Raw genomic sequence first — 15,574 nt, forward strand, 5'->3', positions numbered from 1 at the left:
ATGTCTGACCTTCATGTTAGCTCAGGTCACGGTCCCAGGGTTGTGGGATCAGGCCCCACGTAGAACCCCACATTGGGCTCTGGGCTGAGTGGGGAGCCTGCTTAAGAATGTCTCTGTCTCTGTCTCTCTCTCTCTCGTGCTGGCTCTCAAGAAAAAAATTAAAACAAAATTAAAACTGCTAGTAGTCTAGGCTAGTCTAGGCTCAGAACTGGCAGTTTCATTCTTGCCACATTCTACTGGCTAAAGCAAGTCATAAGGCCAAACCAGATTCATCGGGTAGGGATTCCATCTTTTCATTAGAATTACCATAAAATCACATTATATAGGGCAGGATACAGGGGGGGCATGAACGTTTGGCTATTTCTTCCTTTAGCACAACCTTAGTCTATAAAGTAGACATGATAATAGGACGTACTTTTACAGGTGGATTGTGAAAATTTTATGAAATAGTGTGGAAAGGCTGGGATGTTACGTCACACCTCAGAGACGTTAGAAATGTGTTATTATTATATCATTTATCCTCATACCAACCACATAAAAATATCATAATCCTTATCTTACCAGAGAGTTTAAGTGGCATGTTCCTGAACACATAGTCAGTTGAGCCAGGATTCAAATCAAGGTTTGTTTGAAAAGTTTGTAGCAGAAATTTTCTAACTGTTCCCCAAACCTGTTTGTCTCTATGAAAGCACACGTGTGTGTGTGTGGACACATAAGCAGACTACATACCATCCTGCCTTGCTGCACATATGACCATGTGATTGGGGTCTAGCCACAAACAGTGGGAAGCATTGGTCAGGAGGGAACGAGTCCAGATGTCAGAACCTCCATTTCCTTAGAAGAGAAATGCCTGCAGATTACAAACACTGGTTTTGGATTTTAGTAAGCCAGAAATAAACTTATTGTAAATAGCCAATGAAGTATTAGTATCATTTGGCAACAATGAGCTAACTGGTACAGTTATGTGGCACCAAACTATCTGTAATAAAGTGACTAATACTGGCTGTAACAAACTAATAGTAGCTATAACAAATGAGTGTAACAAACTAATAGTAGTGGTAACAAAAGCAGGCCATTACAGCCAGTTGTCAGTAGTGACGAAGTAGGCAATACAGAGTTTCATTTCTAAAACCCTTTGCTCTACAACTCTAGAGAGGGAAGACTGTTCTGGTGCTATTTCCCCACACATCGGATACTCTAACATGCATTGAAAAAATGAGAAGCTTCTTTTCTTTAACTTTTTTTTAATGTTTATGTATTTTGAGAGAGAGAGAGAGAACAGGAGAGGGGCAGAGAGAGGGAGACAGAATCCCAAGCAGGCTGCATGCAGTCAACACAGAACCCGATTCGAGGCGCGAACTAAAAAACCATGAGATCATGACCGGAGCTGAAATCAAGAGCTGGATGCTTAAGTGACTGAGCCACCCGGGTGCCCGAGAAATGAGAAGCTTCTAAAACCAAAGCTTTCTGGTCCCATTCCTCTTAGTGTTCCCTCTTGGTCTCTGATTTCTCTGCTTGGCTTCCACTTGGAGAATCTTGTTCCTTTTTGGTTAAACCAGACTGGCTACCGGGTGAATGTACATCTAACCTGAACCAGAAGATCAAATGCTGCTGTTAGAGTACCGTGATTAGGATCCATTTATCTACATGAAAAAAAAAAAAAAACAAAAAAACAAAAAAACAAAAAAACAAAAAAAACAACGCACAGTGTTTTTAGGCAAAATGAAAAAAAAAATTTAGGTGGTCTTTTCTGTGCATGGAAAATGTTTCAGGGCCTCTCTTCAGTTCTGATGACGTTGTCAGGAATTGGGGATCAAGGAAATTCTTAGAGGATTGTGAAAGTAGGTTTTAAGTGCTCTTCTGTGGAAAGAGAAGAGTTAAAAATTGAAAGTGAAAAAAATTAGAAAGATGAAAAAAGCTGGTGAAAATAGACAAACCAACATCACTTGAAACCAAAGAGCATGAAATTTACCATCCCACTGGCCCAGAAAGAAGAATTAGTACTAATTGACACCATTATAGTGGCTTTAGTGAGACAATTAGGGCTTTAAATTAGGACACTTCTAAAGGACCTCTGCTATTGACATTACTAGAAGAATTTGCCTTTTGCCTTAGAGCATCATAGAACCATAAAGAGACAGACTATACAAATTTGGAGCCATGGGATAAAGTCTAGTTACATGTCTTAAAAAGATAGTAATACAGTGAAATCTTAGTGCAACAGAATCCAGCTTTTAAAGAATTCTGATTTCTATGTAGTAATTCACTTTAAAAGAAAGAATAATAATATACCTAACATTTAATGAGTACTTACTATTTGCCAAGCACTCTGGGTTGAATGAAAAAGAGGCAAATAATAAAATCAAGATGGCAACTAGAAATTTTGTGAAAGCAAATTCTTTTTAAGATGCTCATATATCAGGAAGGTTTGGGGAAGAGCAAAGAGAGAAAATTTTAACTCTTGCACCAAGTTTTGGTCCTGGTACTGGGGCAAGCATGTTACTTCTCCAATCCTGGGTTGATTCCTCTGTAAACTGGAAATAATGATAACTTTCACTGAAGGACAATGCGATAAAGCGTGTGAAGTCACTTTTCAAGCTACAAAATTCAGGGCACACAGTGATGTATGAACCAGCCTCTTACATACACACACACATATCTCATTTATTTCATTCACACTGGGTCAGGTATGAATAAACAGTGTGACTGAGGTTTGAGAAAACTTTAAAATATTTTTGCAGTGGTTCACATCTAGGGATACACCCTTTTACTTTGCTGATGTCCCTTGATTGCCCAATAAACAAGCAAAAATCTGCAACCAAATAGACACAACAAAAATCCAGCTCTAGTGTAAAGCAAGGCACAATGTTTAGAGACATCTGCAGATGATTGTTCCATGATGGAAATAGTAAATGAGGTATTTTATTAATATATTTCATTTATTCCGGTAAGTCGTTAGATGCTTAAGGGAAGTGGCTTGTGTCCGTTTTCTTCTCATTAAATATTCATATTTTCTAATGGAAACTGTTCTGATAAATTGGGTAAATTGAGCAACTTAGAAATTTATGCCTCAAAAAGAGGAGTTTGGGAATTCCCAGTGAGCAAGCTAATGCTTAAATCATTAACACTCCACTGATTTTATAATTAAAACGCTGGAAAGTAAATATAGGGTGTGTTTTAAATGTTATGATAGCTGCTTGTCTTGCTGCTTAGATCACAAGCCATTTGATTGAAGTATCTATTAGCTGTGCAGCCTGCTACTGCGATTGCCTCAAAGGAGCGTCTCGATTCTCTGATGACAAAACCCCTCTATGGTGTCACCTTCGAGGAAAAAAAATACAAATGAACCAGTTCTTCCATTTAGGAGTGAAGAAAACGATCTTGAGTTCGAGAAGATTTGTGCGGGATACACTTCTTATTCCTGGAGGAGAGGGGGGACACGTTTCTTGGACAACTGAGACAGTAACTTAACCTCCCTTCCCCAGCAGTTCAGTAACTACTTACCAAGCGCTTACAGTGTGCCAGGCCCAGAGTTCAGGAAGCAGCCATGAGCAAGGAAGACCTGGTGCCTGATCTCAAGGGACTTGGCAGGTAGACAGTTAAGCAAATGGTAACAACACAGTGATGGCAATGAGCTGCGAGAACAGGTACAAGGGCACAGAACTGTCAGGGAAAGTCTTCCTAAGAGGATGCCTTAGGCCAGAACCTGAGGAGGAGTGTTCCAGGCAGCGGTAACAATATGTGCAGTAACCATGAGATTAGAAAGAGTACGGCACGTGCTAGCTACTCAAAGGCAGCTGTGGAGAGAACAGTGCTCACCTAACATGAGCCACAAATATGAGTCATATAGGCAAACACGACATATATAATTTCAAATTATCTAGTAACATTAAACAAGTAAAAAAAGATGAAATTAATTCATGTATCTTATTTAGCCCAATATATCCCAGATATTATCATTTCCGTGTGTAATCTATAAAATACTGAGAGAATTTACATGACCTTTTCATACTAAGTCTTTGAAATTCTCTGTGTATTTTCTTCTTAGACCATACCCCAATCCAAACTAGCCACATTTCAAGTGCTCTGCAGTGACATGGCCACTGCATTGGACAGTTGAGGGTTAGATAGTTAAAAAAAAAAAAAAAAAAAAAAAGAAAGATTAAATGGTGAGCGATAGAAATGGACATGTAGAAAGGAACCAAATGATGAAATTTTCTCGTTTCATCTGCAGTGCGGTTAATGAGACTACGTAGTCTTTAAGGTCCTTCTGGGTCTAAAATTGTATGAACCTTTATCCTGTCTCAATGTAGGATTGCAAAGAACCATCCCAAACTGAATGTTCTTAACATTTGAAAAGTATTTTGTCACTATTGTCTTCTTTTTTAATTACAAAGGTGTTTATACATGCCTCTGACCCAGGAATGCCATAAAGAATGCACTTACTCTCTTACATGAGTTTTTCTATAAAGTCCATTTCTCTTGGTTCAGTGGGGTTTTGGTTTGACAGTATCTGTAGTAGACTTGTATATAGTGAATCTTACCTTAAGTTTTCTTTGAGAACTAACATTCCTCCTTTCTCAGTTCATGTTGTTCAAATGTGGCTAGCCACGTTCTGATTCTAGGGGTAGTTGTGTCTCAGGACTAAGCCCGTGTGCTTGGCCACAGTGATGGGTTCAGCGATGGAAGTGTGGCCTGTATCATGTTAATCAGGTCCAATCAGAGCTCATTTGGAGGGAAGTTTGTTGAGCTATCAGAATAGAAGTGCTTTGTTTTCTTTCTACTGCTAAAAGTATTAGTAGGATAGTTATAAACCTGGTGCTAATGGCAGCCTTTTTGTCACCAAGAAAAGGGAGGCTAGCTTGCTTGAGAATGGAGTGGCAAAGAAAAGTAGAGTAGAGAGATAGGAGAGCTGGAATTTTGAAAAAAGAAAAAGAAAAGAAAAGAACCCCCCCCCCAAAAAGCAACTTTTGTGCTCGCACCTGAATCCAGCTGTACCTAAAAGTAAAAAAAAAAACCTACTCTTGGTCTTCTCACTTTTGTAAATCTGTGGTCTATGTTTGTCTTTTTTTTCAATGTGTGCATATGCTAATGACTCTTAAAATTTTTTTTAACATTTATTTATTTTGAGACACAGACAGAGCATGAATGGGGGGAGGGTCAGAGAGAGAGTGAGACACAGAATCCAAAGCAGGCTCCAGGCTCTGAGCTGTCAGCACAGAGCCCAACGCAGGGCTCGAACTCACGGACCACGAGATCATGACCTGAGCCTAAGTCGGACGCTTAACTGACTGAGCCACCCAGGTACCCCAATGCTAGTGACTCTTAATTGGAGTTTCTGCTACTTAGTATAAAAGGACTACTAGCTAAAAACTTAAAATAGATGTGTTGTCACCTTTAATATAGTTTCACAGAATGGATCCCAGAGTTAGTATTAACACAGCTTTATCAAATGGAAAATTCTAATATCTGTAAAAATATATTTCTTCCCGTAAGCTACTATAGTTATTCATTAGTTAAGGCATTTGTTCATTTTATTCAACACATGTGTATTGTAAATCTCCTTTTTCAAATACTGTTTTCTTATATATTATACAATTATTTACTTGATTGTCTCTCCCAATTCTTTGTAATCTTTTGGTGGGCAAAATACTCTTTCCCAGCCCCAAATAAAGCTAAGTTTTTGGAGCAAAAAATAAAAGCAAAACTCTCTCTGCAAAGAGTTTCATTCTTTTTTAAATTATGCAAGTCCCATGCTCTTTAAGAAGGAACAATTAATTGTCCCAGACTCTTCTTTTCCTACTCCTTTTATACACATCCCATATTAATTTTCTCCATAATTTTCTGACTGTAATTTTGGAACACTTATGAATTGATTGTCTTCCAAAATTATGACTAGAATAAATAGGCAGTGAAAAAATAAATCCATGACTAGGCCTTAACCTAGTGAATCAGAATCCATTGGGATGATGATTTAAAATAGTCTTGGGGTCCTTGTTCTCAGAGATACTAAATGGGAGTCTTATGGGTAGAGAGTTTGCATTTTAAGCAGCCCTCTTGGAGAATCCTATGCATGCCAAAGTTCTGAAATTACCTGGTTTCTTAGCAAGAAAATTGCATAAGCATTCTTGGGTATAGTGAAGGCGAAGATTGGCTTAGAGAATTGGATTATCAGCATTTAAAGATTATTTATCTTCTCTAGTCTTTCTGACAGCAAACAATTATTTTCAATGATTGTGAACATTTCACACAGAAGAAATACTTTCTAAATATTCACATATTAATGTGTGAGCAGAATATTATTAATCATGGGTAAATACTGTAGATCATAATAATCATAATTATTAGATTTAACTATAGAGTCTGAACTCTGTCTAATAAGGGATTAACTAGCTGACCAATATTAACTTAAGCTGGAAAAGTTCAGCTACTACTACATTTTTCAAACAAACAAACAAACAAAAGAAAGGCTTGCTCCTAAACTCTATTCTTAAATATTTCATTCCAACTCTTACACCATCTTGGTCAAATTTTTTAGTCTCAACGTGTTTGGAGTATTGACGTTTATTTTTAAATTTGTATTGCCTAAAAAAAATTCGTACAATAGATCCATGTAGTTAGAGCAGTTGTGAGAATAAGAAATTGGTACAATGGATCCATGTAGTAAGAGCAGTTGTGAGAATAAGACCTTGCCATGTAGATACAACCACCTGAAGCTGGGATTCGGGCAGGAGGATGGAGAGACAAGCTCACAGTGAATGTTTGGGATCTTCTTTTATCACTTTCATAGGCCAACTGGAAATCTCACTATGCCCACAATACTTTCTATGCCCTGGTAAGTTCTTACATAGTTAATGCTTGGATAAAACATTAAAGCTAAATAAAGCAGGTGAGAACAAATTTCTTTCTCAAGAACTGGTACATTACTCCAAATGTTAGCCTCTGATTCCAGATAGCTAGCTTACCTTTACTGACTTCTTTCATTCATCAGTGTTGATAAACAGCCTGCAGTATGCCAGCCACTTGTACTAAGCACCTGGGATGAATACTGAACAACATGGACATAGCCCTGCCCTCCTGTCCATATGGTCTTATGTGGAGGGGTGCAGAGCATAGTTTTTCCTAGTCTTCAGAAGAACATTATTCAGCTCCCACAATTAAAGATCTGTTAGTATACTAGATACTTTATCTAACATGCATGATGATACCTTGTTTTATACCCTGCAGTACTGTGCATGTCCATCTAGTGTCTCACACAAGGAGTCCATAGGTAATTCCATTAATTGTTATTACCAGACTAGTTTCTTGCAGACAGAGAACCCTGTCACAAATACCACAAGATAATTGTTCCCTTTACTAAGTTAGGACTTCACACCTGTAGCGTGTACACCCCAATGTACTTCATTGGAAAGAAGTTGAAATATGCACATTGACCCCCAGAAAAACCTAAGGAGGGGCTTTAGACAAGAGGCCTGTTTTGAGTGGCCAGCTGTGACATGAACTACCTTTTCATCAGCCAGGATGGGCAATTTTGGTCAATACTAATTAGGTTGATAATTAAACCAGGTCATGCAGGTGTAAGTTCTTGTCCACCTCTCCAGAGTATGGCTTCTCAAGGAGCAAGTACTCACACAGCTGTTACATGAATTGTAAGGCCTGCCAAATAACTCTCATTCTGGCTACTGTCTGATCAATCTCTCCTAACTTTCCAAGCGTCTATGTGTTTTCAATGACAGAAAGATAGAGCTTTGGATATTGGTGCCTAGGAGAGTCAAATCCATCTTTTCTAGTTTTATATGGTAATTGACAGGAAGAGAAAATTGGTGGCAATATTGAGGCCATGAAAACAGTGTATAGAGTTGACTTTAAGGAAATGTTTAAATAACATGATTACACAGGGCTAATCACATCTACCTCCTATATTGTTAACTCTGTATTCTGTGATTTGGGGAGATATGTTGATTAAGCAGTTTATCATTTACTATTTTCATAAGACTTGGACTCACATCCTGCACATGCAGGTATAAGACTTTGGATTGGATGCTCTTCTGTGTCATTAACAGTGGGGTAAAGCTGATGTAGGTGTTTCCTTTAGTGGAGCCAGAAATGTTTTCCCTCACTTTCTACAACAGGGTAAAGCAGCTTCTATAGACATTCCTTTATGACTTGGCCCATGGTAGCGGCCCATGAACTAAAACAATTCACATAAACATGATCATGTAGTATTTTACACTACACAAAAGATTGTCACACACACTTCCATATTTGATGTTTAAAGCTATGCCATGGAGTCCTGAGGATTAAACTCACTTTGCACATGAGGATATTAGAGCTCAGCAGAAGACGTCTTTAAGGTCACGTGACTCGGAAGAGGCAGACTTATTCTCTTAACTCCAGTAACCTGCTCTTTTCCCATACTGATGAATGCCATCCAGAGAGTGAGCTGTTGCATCATGTGCTCTCCAGATTTTTCCCTGACCTGTTGTCAGATGTACGCCGTAAGAAAGTTGAGGGAAATGCAATAACGTTAACCATAACAATGATGGCATAGTTGAGTGTTGAGTGTGTGCTCTCACAGAACACAGATCTCAAGGGTACTATTTAGTCATTGATCTTAAGCAAGTGATTTAAATCCTCTAAGATCCAATTTCTACATCTGTTGAAAACAGTAAGTATTTCTTAATATTGTGAGGATTAAACAATATTGTCCACATAATACTAATAGTAATATGGTAGTGATGATGACCTCCTGCTTGGGGTACTAGGTATTTTACATACATTATCTCCAAGTCTTACAATAGTACTGTGAACTATATTTGTATTCCCAATTTGTATACAGGGAAATGAAGACTCAAGAACTTACGTGAGTGGCTCTAGATCAAATGGCCAACAAGAGCCTATATTAGGATTTGAACCCACATTGGCCTGGCTACAAAACCTGAGTTCTTTGCTTAAGTTATTATAAAGCATTCTTGGAAAAAGACAAAAGCCTTTAAAGGGTCCTGGCTTTACCTGAGATCAACTATCAATTAACTCCCTCAAATCATTCACATTCTATGATGCTGAGCCACGTCATCGTCATATTCATGGTAGAATTTAGTGTACAAGGGATATGCACAGTAAATGAGATTTGAAATTTGCCATTTAGCACAGACTGTTGGCTGCTGTAAATGAAAATTATACTTTTTGGGCTAATGAGTTCATATGTGTTACCCTAGGTTAAAGGGGGAAAAACAAAAGTAGAGCAAGTTCATAAGAAACTATGCCTTGGAAAAAATAATATAATGAAAACCTAAATTGTGCCTCCAGCGTGTAATTGTGTATTAGCAGACTGGCAGGTCATACTGAAGCTTACAACTATAAAGGGCCTTTGGTGCTTTGTTGAAGAACTTGCACCTGTACTTTTATATCTTGTTGCCTCTATAAATCTGAAGATAATCAAGAAAAGTGTTCTTCACATTTTATAAGTGAGTAAAGCTGAGGCCCAGAGAAGTTATATTTCCTATCAAAGATCACACAAGTGGAATTTGGTTCTACCTCCCAGTTTTTCTCCATGACCCTAGATAAGTGCAAAGGGCTGGGGACTATTTCTCAGGCTGGTTAAATTTGTGGATGAAGATCATTTTCCCCCAAGGCATTAGGAAAGATTACTGTTTCCCCCCCTCCTAGTTATACTGGTCTTCAATTTAATGAGTATAAACTGTGAGTCAGAAGGCTCTGGTTCCCGTACTGCTCTGTCCCATACCAGCTGATAAACTAGGTCACATATCCTATCATTGCCTGCATTTCCTCTGGTGGAAAATGAGGATCATAATGCTTAGCATTACTTTCTCACTGGGCTTCTGAGAGCATCTAACCAGAGGCTGTAGGTGATAAGAAAGTGATCTCAATATCCAAGTTGTGGCTAGACTCCAGCCACCCAGCATAGCCTGCTTTTTCTTAACTAGACCATGATTTCCTTTTTGGGAATCACCTCTCTCCCATTATGGGCAGTCTCAGAGAAGTTGTGAATAAAGTCTTTGAATTCCTAGGAGGATAAAGATATCCTGGAGTCCCTTGTAGACTTCTTCCACCAGATTATTCTTTACCGTACCAACATTGCCGTTGGGCAGGCACAGAGGAGTCCATTATAAAAACCTCTTGATTGCTCCTCTGAGAATTCCTGAATTTAATTTGCCATTTGGTGTGAGAAAGCTACAGTTTGGGCTGCTAGCTAGTTTCCAGTAGTTGAAGCCTGTTCTGGCTTATAGTGAGTGGGAGGTTTGCAGGAAAATAGCATGCTGCAGTAAGAAAGGGCCCTCTCAATTTGTTCTGAGTGTACAGAATGGGCAGCTATCTTGGAGAGGTATTTTCATAGCTTCCTACATATAGTTGGTGAAAAATTAGCCTGGATGTGGGGGGAGAGGCTTGTCAGTTTGGCTTTTCATCAAATTCAGTTTTGTTAAGTAGCTAATTCTTAGGTGTTTTCACAATTTATTACTAAGATATGTAAGTCTCTGTTGGCAGTCTTGATTAATAGCTTAATAATCACTTCTCCCAGCAATGTAATCCTCCTTGTTGCCCCAGCCGAAGTAAACATTTACCTCCAGGGTTAGATGCAGGTGAGGGTGCCAATCAAGCAGTCAGAGAAGGAGTGAGGATTTGGGGCTGTTTCACTGAAGACAAAGAAATGCCCTAAAGAAACAATTTTCTAAGTCACTGTTTTGATTTGATGGTGGCAGTGACTTAATTGGAAGATAATGTGATAATGGATGGCAGCCAGATCAAGAGGCGGGGGTCTGTGAGTAACTCCAGACCCACATGTTGTGTGGATTTTGTGGATCCACTTGAATTTCTGCCTCCTTCTCTATAAAGCAAAAGCCATTACTCATAATATGACTGTCATTTGTATCATGCTTAATGATTTAAAGCTGCATGTTCACATGGCCCAGCTTATCACAGATGGGCTGCAGATTTAATGAGGTGATGTATCCTGGTTCTGTCTCTTCCCAGCTCTACAAGCAAAAGCAGTTATGTAACCCTTTCTGTCTCAGTGCCTCATTTGGCAAATGGGAATAGTAGGAACATTTTGTTATAAAGATTACTCTACCTAGTGCCTATGACAGGCTTAGCAGGGTACAGAATAATTATTCTCTACTTAATGTTAGCTACTATGATTTAGTAGAAGGGTGTGAAGATCTGTGTGGATGGGTGTTGTGTAGGTTAATTACAGTGTTGAAGGATTCTTGTTATCAGAGGTTTGAGAAACTGTGGCCACCAGTTAAAGCCTAGCCTGTCACGTGTTTTAGAAAGTTTTATTGGACCACAGTTATGCTCATTTGTTTGCCTCAGATCTACAGCTGCTTTTGTGCTATAAAGCGGAGTTGAGTAGTTATGATACAGTTCTTGTAGCATGTAAAACTAAAATATTTATTATCTGGCCCTCTATGGGAAAAAAATGTGCCAACCCTGCCTTGTAGTCATCAAAAACAAACAAAGAAAAATCCTAATTTCATCTCATTGACATTTAATAACAGATTGGTTAAATTTTCGTTTGTTTAGTCTTCACTCTACTCATCATTAATAGACACTCACAAGGTTTCCACTTTTTCTTTGCAAGTGGTTCTGCTATAAATGACATAGTAGACACAGGAATGTATCTGTATGATAGGTTCCTACACAGGAAATACTTAGAGGTAATTATTTGGGTCGCCTCAGTTGATGTGCTTACAGATTTACTGATGGGACCTAGGAAATCCCACCAAAGTTGTCAGAACCAAGTACAGAATTAAGCTGTCAGTTCTAATTCCCCATAACAGAGTTTATCATTAATTAGCTTCTTTTATTGAGCCAGAGGTTGCAGTCCCCATAGAAAACACACAACACTGAAGCTCAAGGAATTGACTACTTGTCAGAGGAGGTTAGCTACTGAGGTTCCTGCCCATCACAAGTAATCTCACAGCTGGTCATTGCTTCCATCTTTCAGTTCATTGTGATGGCTGTGGGACCCTCTAATAGGTTGCTTAGATAGAGTTGTCATCAGGCTTAATGTAATTCTCCATCTGGATCATCACATCTGTCCTGTGATGAAAGGGGGGTATGAGTACATAACTCTGGATAAGAGAACAGTAATATTATGCTTCTATGCAAGGTGATACTATTCTTCAAACTTTGTTCCTTCATGAAACTTGCCTTGATAAGAAAAGCTGATTGTGGGGGTGCCTGGGTGGCTCAGTCGGTTGAGCATCCAACTTCAGCTCAGGTCATGATCTCACGGTTTGTGAGTTCGAGCCCCATGTTGGGTTCTGTGCTGACAGCTCGGAGCCTGGAGCCTGCTTTGGACTCTGTGTCTCCTCCTCTCTCTGCCCCTCCCCTGCTCATGCTCTGTCTCTCTTTGTCTCTCAATAATAAATAAATGTTTTAAAAAAAAATTTTTTTAAAGAAAAGCTGATTGTGGAAACACAAATTTTAGTCTTACTAAGAGACCATTTTGTTTTCTCTTTTGACATACTTCAAGTGATGGTACCTGCAAAGACACAGCTGAAACTTCACTATTTCTTTTCAAGATTATGACATATTGGTTAATAGATGGTAGAGATTCACAACTGTGTCTGGATTTTATTTTATTTTATTAATGTTTATTTTTGAGACAGAGAGCATGACTAGGGAAGGGGCAGAGAGAGAGGGAGATCAGAATCTGAAGCAGACTCCAGGCTCTGAGCTGTCAGCACAGAGCCCAACATGGGGCTTGAACACACGGACCGCGAGATCATGACCTGAGCTGAAGTTGCTTAACCGACTGAGCCACCCGGGCGCCCCTGTCTGAATAGTATTTTAAAACCAAAAAACAAACTCTTGTTTTGAATTTAAAATGAAAAAGCTTATAGGGGCCAGGCAGACAATACTAATGGCAAATGGGAGAGCTCATGTCCCATCTGAAGAGTGGGGCTGCTCTCTGGTTGCTTGTCCATTGCTGGCACAGGTTATTTTTGTAAAAGGAAAAAAAAAAACTATGCCAAGTTTTAGAAGTCTGCAACTACTTCAAATTATCAATACAAAAAGTATGGCAGGCCCATTGTCTGCTTTAGAAATTAGTATCAGAACTGAGAAGTGTTGAGATGTGGCTGAAATAGGGGGTCACAGGACTAGAAGGCTAACCTTCTGAAGCAAACTAGTGCACCAGAATTCAAGGAAGAGCTTAAAATTTTTTTTTAACGTTTATTTATTTTTTGAGACAGAGAGAGACAGAGCATGAACAGGGGAGGGGCAGAGAGAGGAGGAGACACAGAATCTAAAACAGGCTCCAGGCTCTGAGCGGTCAGCACAGAGTCCGACACGGGGCTCGAACTCAGGGACCATGAGATCATGACCTGAGCCGAAGTCGGACGCTTAACCGACCAAGCCACCCAGGTGCCCCATCAAGGAAGAGCTTAAAACATGGTCAGGGATAGGCCAAGGTCACAGCAGTCATAATAGCACTGGTGGAGCATTTTGTCTCTAGAGAAGAACAAAAGCATACAGTCAGAAGCTGGAATGGTTGGGAATAGGAATGGCTCAGAGTGAGAAATTGACAACTGAGGCCACAAACATCTAGAAATTCTCCTTAAGAGCAAGGGATTTGTCATCAGACTACCTGGTAGTGAGAGGGACTTCTTTAGGTCTCTCTCTCCCTCTGAAGACTAAATGAGAAAAAGTACATAAAGTCCCTGATGCTTGGCAGGTACTAAATACATATTAGCTAACATAACAAAGTGTAAAATAGCCCTGTAATCTGTGTAAGAATATTACATAATACACCTTTGATCTAGAATTCTTTTCAGAATTAGCATATAGTGAGAGTTGGAATTATTTGCCACACACTTACTTCCCAGATAGTCACTATGAGTTCCCGTAGTGACGCAGGGCTCGAACTCACGAACCGTGAGATCATGACCTGAGCTAAAGTCGAACGCTTAACCAACTGAACCACCCAGGCACCCCTAATTTCTCATTTTTAAGAGCAAAGGAATTTGAGTGTGGTGGAAGAGAGAGGTTGTAATGATCTCTACCTTAATGGTCTACACCTTCCTTGCTTGCTATAAGTTGAGTAGTTAGGGTTGAGGAGGTCTGGGTGGGTGCATTTTAGAAATCTGTCCTGAAATACCCTGTTTTGGACTTCATTATTTTCATGGTCTGCCTAGCCAGGAAACTATTATTTCCTGGAAAAAGCCTTTTATCTATTACTAAAATGTTTCATTCAGAGTTGTCAAGTGACAATGTGGTGTTAGATTTTCTACTCAAAGTTTTAACCACTACTCAATATTAAAATGAGATGGAAATTTCCATTGTATTACTCATGCATTATAGGTAGATACACATACATATGTATATACACATATACGTATACACATATATATACATATGTGATATATATATTCTTATTTGACTTTACTATTGTATGATTGAAATTAATGTTACTTAAAAAAAATAAATTACTGTTACTTTGACCACTTTTTACATGTAGTAAACTATATGCATAATTATTCATTTTGATTGTATCATAAAGTCACTTATTTTTCAGTTCTTATATTAATCATAATAAATACCAGTATTATCATAGTTTCTTTCAAGATATCAGTCTTGCCAAATTGGTCCACTTAAATGTTTATTCACACTTTATTTTCCTATAGTAAGATGAATTTCCTGTCACAGTATCTGGATGTTTCTTAGCTGTTTTTCTCCTTCATTTTATTAATCATGGCCGACTGTTAAACTGCTCACCTTCCAAAAACCTTTTTTCTCTAGTGTCTTTAATGACTAACTTACTTGGAACAGCAGCAGGAAGCAAAATTTCTGAGGCAGAATCTGCTCATACAGATTCTGTCAAGTCTCAGCTTAGGGCAAATTTCCAAAGGATAATTATAGATGTCACTAAAGCTGAATTCATGATGGTCAGATCGTCAGAAATCTTATTAATAAATGCTATCATAATGCTGTAGGGCCCCTCCAATTTCCTTTGGGGAAAAAACTTTGAAATCTAAACTGCCTGAGTTTGCCTGTATTCCTAGTTTTGCATTGGGCTCACCTGTGGAGATTTAAAGGCTATAAGAAAAGGTTAAATCAGCTATTATCATAAACTATTCTCAGCCAATATTTATTGGGTTTTTTTTAGTTTATATTTGTATTTTGAGAGAGAGAGAGAGAGAGAGAGAGAGAGAGAGTGACAGCGAGTGGGGAAGGGACAGAGAGAATGGGAGAGAGCCAGCTCCACACTGTGAGCGCAGAGCCCCATGTGGGGCTCACACTCAGGAACTGTGAGATCATGACCTGAACCGAAATCAAGAGTACAACACTCAACCAGCTGAACCACCCAGGCATCCCCAGACAGTATTTATTGTTAACCACCATTGCACTGACTCACTCATTTGTTGGTATTAGTGTATGTATTTTAGCTATATCATTAACTCCTGGAGTTCTCACATTAAGCCTTGAGGTAGTTGCTATTATGATGATCACTTTAGCAATGAAGAAGCTGAAACACAGACGGGACGAGTAGCTTGCCCAAGGTCACATAAGTAGTATGCTTTGGAGTTAGAGTTCAAACTCAGTCAGGTCA

General features: G+C 38.9%; 1 protein-coding gene across 1 annotated transcript in view; it reads right to left on the bottom strand.

Annotated features, from left to right (window-relative positions):
* Positions 1-1,697: 1,697 nt before the first annotated feature.
* Positions 1,698-15,574, bottom strand: part of PRELID2 (PRELI domain containing 2) — a 186,781-nt gene continuing 172,904 nt past the window's right edge. The window contains exon 8 of the transcript XR_003415018.2: positions 1,698-1,860. The gene's annotated coding sequence lies outside the window, so the exon portion shown is untranslated. The remainder of the gene's footprint in view (positions 1,861-15,574) is intronic.

This window comes from Acinonyx jubatus, chromosome A1 (assembly GCF_027475565.1).
Source record: "Acinonyx jubatus isolate Ajub_Pintada_27869175 chromosome A1, VMU_Ajub_asm_v1.0, whole genome shotgun sequence".
NCBI classification, from domain to species: domain Eukaryota; kingdom Metazoa; phylum Chordata; class Mammalia; order Carnivora; family Felidae; genus Acinonyx; species Acinonyx jubatus.